This window comes from Arachis ipaensis, chromosome B4, assembly GCF_059453495.1.
Source record: "Arachis ipaensis isolate K30076 ecotype BB chromosome B4, ASM5945349v1, whole genome shotgun sequence".
NCBI classification, from domain to species: Eukaryota; Viridiplantae; Streptophyta; class Magnoliopsida; order Fabales; family Fabaceae; genus Arachis; species Arachis ipaensis.
In genome coordinates this window covers 89848189-89854390 of record NC_142439.1, presented here as the reverse complement: position 1 = coordinate 89854390, position 6202 = coordinate 89848189, and the positions used below count along the sequence as shown (strand labels likewise).

The 6202-nt window shown below is 43.6% G+C and overlaps 1 non-coding gene across 1 annotated transcript; it reads right to left on the bottom strand.

Annotated features, from left to right (window-relative positions):
- Window positions 1-5357: 5357 nt before the first annotated feature.
- LOC148568317 (small nucleolar RNA R71) lies at window positions 5358-5464 on the bottom strand. The gene has a single exon (XR_015882409.1). It is a non-coding gene; the product is annotated as a small nucleolar RNA R71 (small nucleolar RNA).
- Window positions 5465-6202: the final 738 nt, after the last annotated feature.

The window sequence follows — 6202 nt, the reverse complement described above, 5'->3', positions numbered from 1 at the left end:
AAGAATAAGCTGAATTGAATAGAAGAACAATAGTAATTGCATTGATACTCGAGGTACAGCAGAGCTCCACACCTTAATCTATGGTGTGTAGAAACTCCACCGTTGAAAATACATATGAACATGGTCTAGGCATGGCCAGGAGGCCAGCCCCAAAACGTGATCTAAGGTAGCATAGAACTACTCAAAGATTCGACCCCAAATACAATAGCAAAAGGTCCTATTTATAGAGAACTAGTAGCTTAGGGTTTACAAAAATGAGTAAATGACATAAATATCCACTTCCGGGCTCACTTGGTGTGTGCTTGGGCTGAGCATTGAAGCATTTTCGTGTAGAGACTTTTCCTGGAGTTAAACGCCAGCTTTTGTGCCAGTTTGGGCGTTTAACTCCCACTTTGGTGCCAGTTCTAGCGTTTAACGCTGGGAATTCTGATGCTGACTTTGAACGCCGGTTTGGGCCATCAAATCTTGGGTAAAGTATGGACTATTATATATTGCTGGAAAGCCCTAGCTTTCCAACGCAATTGAGAGCGCGCCAATTGGGCTTCTGTAGCTCCAGAAAATCCACTTCAAGTGCAGGGAGGTTAGAATCCAACAGCATCTGCAGTCCTTTCCAACCTCTGAATCAGATTTTTGCTCAAGTCCCTCAATTTCAGCCAGAAAATACCTGAAATCACAGAAAAACACACAAACTCATAGTAAAGTCCAGAAAAGTGAATTTTAAATAAAAACTAATAAAAATATAATAAAAACTAACTAAAACATGCTAAAAACATACTAAAAACAATGCCAAAATGCGTATAAATTATCCGCTCATCAATAATATGAGTACTTCTCCTTCCCGTGGTCGGGTAAGAATTGGTGGTTGCCCTAAGAATTTTTTGAAATCTTGGAAGGCTTGCTCACACTCTGTTGTCTATTCAAACCACTTTCCTTTCCTTAATGTGGCGTAAAAGGGGAGAGATCTGATGGCTGACCCGGCTAGAAACCTGGACAGGGCTGCAAGTCTTCCGTTGAGCTGTTGTACTTCTTTGACACAGGTTGGACTTTTATCTGGGTTCGCCTCAATTTCTCTTTACGTGAGCATGAAGGCCAAGAATTTGCCAGCTTCTACCGCAAAGATGCATTTCGTAGGATTAAGTCGTATTCCATGCTTTCTGATGGTGTCGAACACATAGGTGAGGTTTGGCAACAAGGATTCCTCTCTTTGTATTTTTACCAGCATATCTTCTACATAAATCTTTGGTAAGTAGCTCCTGCATTTTTGAGCCCGAATGACATGATGATATAGCAATAATTTGTTTTTGGGGTTAGGAACGAGGTCTTTTCTTGATCGGGTGGATACATCGGGATTTGATTGTATCCTGAATAAGCATCCATGAAGGAGAGGTACTTGTATCTGGAAGATACGTCTACTAGAGTGTCTATACTTGGGAGTGGGTAGGGATCTTTTGGGCAGGCTTTATTGAGATCGGTGTAGTCAGTGCACATCCGCCACTTCCTATTTGACTTTTTTACCAAGACAACGTTGGCTAGCCATAGTGGGTATTTGACCTCCCTTATGAACCCTGCCTCCAGTAAGGCTTGTACCTGTTCTTCCACAGCTTGGGACATTTCTAGTCCGAGCTTCCTATGCTTCTGCTGTACTGGCCAAGATCCTGAGTATACCGCCAGTTTGTGGCACATTAGTTTGGGATCTATGCCCGGCATGTCTGCAGTCTTCCATGTAAAGAGGTCGGCATTATCCTTTAGGAACTGTATCAGAGACTCCTTTAAGTCGCCCTTTAAGGTTGCCCCAACATTTGTCGTCTTATCCTGGGCATCGCCGATTTGGACCTCTTCAGTCTCGCCTTCAGGTTGTGGACGAAGTTCCTCGTGAGCTCGACATGAAGAAGTCAGCTCGAGCCAATTAAAGAAGTCGGACCAACGAAAGCTACAGCTTGGACCGACGAGAAGAAGTCGGACCAATGAAAGCTACAGATAGGACCAACGAGAAGAAGTCGGACCAACGAAAGCTACAGATTGGACCGAAAAGAAGAAGTCGAACCAATGAAAGCTACAACTTGGACTGACAAGAGAAGTCAGACCAACGAAAGCTAAAGAAAGATCGACAAGAGAAATCGGACCAACGAAAAACGTGCGCTAAAAGGGACATAGCTTTGCCCAAAAAGCCACGGCTCTACGACAAGGCTATCGAAATTGTTCAGACCAACTAAAAAGGTTCTACCAAAGAACACTAAAAAGTTGTCGGACAAGTTAGCCCCAAAGGACCACCTCGACCAAGCAGAAAGTGGACAAAACAAAAAGAGGTCGGACAGCAAAATGCCAACACTCTATAAACATCTCACAAAGGCCAAGGAAAGGTCAAAAGACCAAAGCCAGAAGTGCTTTGCTAAAAAGTACAAAGTCTTGAAAAAAGACACTACTTAAAAAGCAAAAAGCACGGCCTCAAAGACGGCGCTAAAAAGTCATCCAAACAAACTATAAAAAGTTGTTGGATTATGACTAAAAAGCCCAAACAGTGAAGACAAACAAGTCGGAAGAAGGCTGAAAAGACCTCTCAACAAACTAAAAAGGGGAATACCAGACCCGCACAAAGAGAAACTACTCAAGATCGACCAAAATGCTTGAGCACGACTTCCCCAAAGAGATCGAAGCTCTGAAAGCACGATCTCACGGAAAGATCCAAACTCAAGCAGGGGCAAAGTCGTACAGGTCGACGTCAGCTAAGAAGAGGCGCATGTATGATCTCAAAAAAGAACAAGCCAAAAGGTTGAGAAACAACTTAAGGCTCAAATGTGCTTAGCTAAAAGGGATACAACTCCGCTCAAAGAAGGCACAATCTCAAACAGGGCTACGAACGTCATCTGAGACTAAAAAAGGTTCTATATAAAGAACACTAAAAAGTCATCGGACAAGTCACTAAAAGCCCGGATATCAAGCCGCAAGGATAACTTCGCCAAAGCAGAGGGTTGTCAACACAAACTTAAAGCAATGCGTGATCCAGAAGGCAAGGGTAGAAATCCCACACTACCACTCAAAAGAGGACGGACTGTGAAGTACCAAACCTCTAGAAAATCTGCAAAAGATTGCAAAGCAATGAAGAAACAAGCCATACAGATGCTTGAGCATGACTTCCAAAGAGATCGAAGCTCTGAAAAGCATAATCTCACAGAAAGATCGAACTCAAGCAGGGGCACTGTTCATACCCTGGGTCAAGTTGTCCGACCCGGGATGTTTAGCGACAAGCCGACCGACCTCTTCAGGTTAGACTATCCGACCTCTTCTCAAAGAGCTCGGCCAATGACCGACCTCTTCACAAAGAGCTCGGACAAAATGCGACAGAGGCCCAAGTAAGCCCAAACGAAGGAACACAGCCCAATCTAAAGGCAGCTAAAGCCTAGAAAGATAAAGGCGGTTCCCCAGAAGATAAGATGACCTCATTCAAAGATAAGATAAGATAAGATAAGATAAGATAAGATAAGATAAGATAACTATCTTATCTCCAGAAAGGTCACTCTACAACTACTATAAATACACTGGAGCACCCAGGTATAACTCATACTCTGATTCTACAATAAACCTGCTTAATACCTGTGCTAATTTAAGCATCGGAGTCTCTTGCAGGTACCCCCCACCCTCCGGTGACCACGGATCAGAAGTGAAGCCAGTCCAACAAGTCGGACACAACAGCTCCGGCCGTCACCAGCCAGCCAGACACGTCATCTCCGACCAGTACAGAAGATCTCAACCGAGATCGGCCTACAGTTTCAGGTAACCCTCGGAACATTGGTGCCGTTGCCGAGGAACCTGGAAGTCATCCCATCATCATGGCGGACGACCTTGACAACGACCATGATTCGGATCTAGAGGACAGAACGCTGCACAAAAACGTGGACGCTACAGCAAAAGATACTCCGGAATCCAACGGAGACAAAAACTCATCACATCTGGGAGTAATAGAAGCGCTTCAAGATCGTCTAAAGCAACTTGAAAATGAAAGCCAGCATCAACGAGAAGTTGGCATGGATCTACAAGGAGAGGTAAGGCGACGTCGAGAATTGGAAGATAAACTCCTGCAACTTGAAGCCGATCTCAAAGCAAAGGCTACCCGGACCACCCCTGAGGACAATTGATGCCAGGGCATCTTGGCCAGTTTTACTGACCTTTTCTTTACTGTTTTTAGGTTAGTTTCATGCATTTCCTTAGGAAATAAGCTAGTTTTGGGTAGATATTCACTTACACCTTGATTCAAGCATACATTGTGCATTTTACATTATTTCATGAGGATTTTGCATGAGTTTAGTGACAAATTGTATGTTGTATTACCCATGACTTGGACTAGAACTTTGATGCACTCTATTGCTTGATTTCAGGACCAAAGAAAGCAAGGAATGGGAGGTAACTTGCAAAGTTAATGAGAAAAGTGATTGCCAATAACGCTCTCGAAGCCATCATTGACCATGTTAAGAGTCATGTTAACTAAGTTAACGTGAACTCTAACATGGAGAAGGGAAGTTGAGCCAACGTTAGTGACACTTAACATTGTTACTAACGTTGGCAAATGCTCATAAGTGGCCACGTTAGAGTTTACTTTCTGTTTTAGCTAAACTTCTTCCCTTCCCCTTCTACTCTTTTGTTTTTCTTTGTTATTTTCAATTCTGTTTGCTAACCCACTAACTGTTTGATATATTGCATCACCCACAACTAACAGTAATTCTGACAAAAATACTTTCTGCACCTATCTTTTCTTGCTTGCACTTGATGGTTGTATGACAGGGAGAAGAAGCGGGGCTTCAACTTCCTTCGATTCTGAACCTGAGAGGACCTTCCTTAGATTAAGGAGGGAGGCAAGAGGAAAGAAAGTGGTTGGTGCTGAAGAAGAAGAGGAATTCTTTGAACCAAACATGGAAGACAACATGGAAAACCATCATGAAGAAGAGGATCACAACCATGGGGGAGGAGGTAGAGCAAATCATGCTGGGGAGGATAGAAGAGTTTTGGGCTCTTACATCAATCCAAACCCAGGCAATTGTGGAAGTAGAATCCAAAAGCCAACAATCCATGCCAACAACTTTGAACTTAAACCACAGCTCATCACCCTTGTTCAGAACAACTGTTCGTTTGGAGGAGGTGTTCAAGAAGACCCCAATCAACATTTGACCACCTTCCTGAGAATATGTGACACAGTGAAGTCTAATGGTGTTCATCCTGACGCCTATAGACTGCTCTTATTTCCATTCTCACTCAGGGACAAGGCAGCCAAGTTGCTGGAATCTTTCCCAAGGGAAAGCTTGACAACTTGGGAAGACGTGGTAAACAAATTCTTAGCAAGATTTTACCCTCCTCAACGAATCAATAGGCTGAGAGCTGAGGTCCAAACTTTCAGGCAACAAGATGGTGAGACTCTATATGAAGCATGGGAGAGGTTTAAAGACCTAACAAGGAGGTGCCCACCAGATATGTTCAACGAATGGGTGCAGTTGCACATTTTCTATGAAGGGCTCTCTTATGAGTCAAAGAAGGCCGTAGACCATTCATCCGAAGGATCTTTGAACAAGAAGAAGACTATTGAGGAAGCCATAGATGTTATTGAAACAGTAGCAGAGGACGACTACTTCTATGCTTCCGAAAGAGGGAACACAAGAGGAGTAATGGAGCTAAACAATGTAGATGCTCTGTTGGCCCAAAACAAGCTCATTACCCAGCAGCTAGCTGACCTCACCAAGAAGATGGAGATGAACCAAGTAGCAGCAATCTCAACTTCATCAACAACCCAAGAAGGAGTGAATGAAGAAGCAAAGGGTAGTCCGGAGCAAGCCAACTACATTGGAAATTCACCAAGGAAAAACTATGATCCATACTCCAGAACCTACAACCCTGGATGGAGAAACCACCCAAACTTTGGGTGGGGAAGTGAGCAAGATCAAAACCAAGACCAGAGACGTTACAACTCCAACAACAATGCAGCTCACCAGCAATTCACACAGAGGACATCTCAACACCCCCACAACAACACTTCTCCACACGCTTATCAAAACCAAAACAGCACATCTGCTCCAAATCACCCATCAATTGATGACAATCTCTCTAAGATTTAAGCCTTACTTGAAGGAATATGCCAAGAGATTCAAGAAAATAAGGTGTTCAAAGAGGAGGTGCGAGCCAATATTAAGAACCAGGGAGAGACCATTAGGAAGCTGGA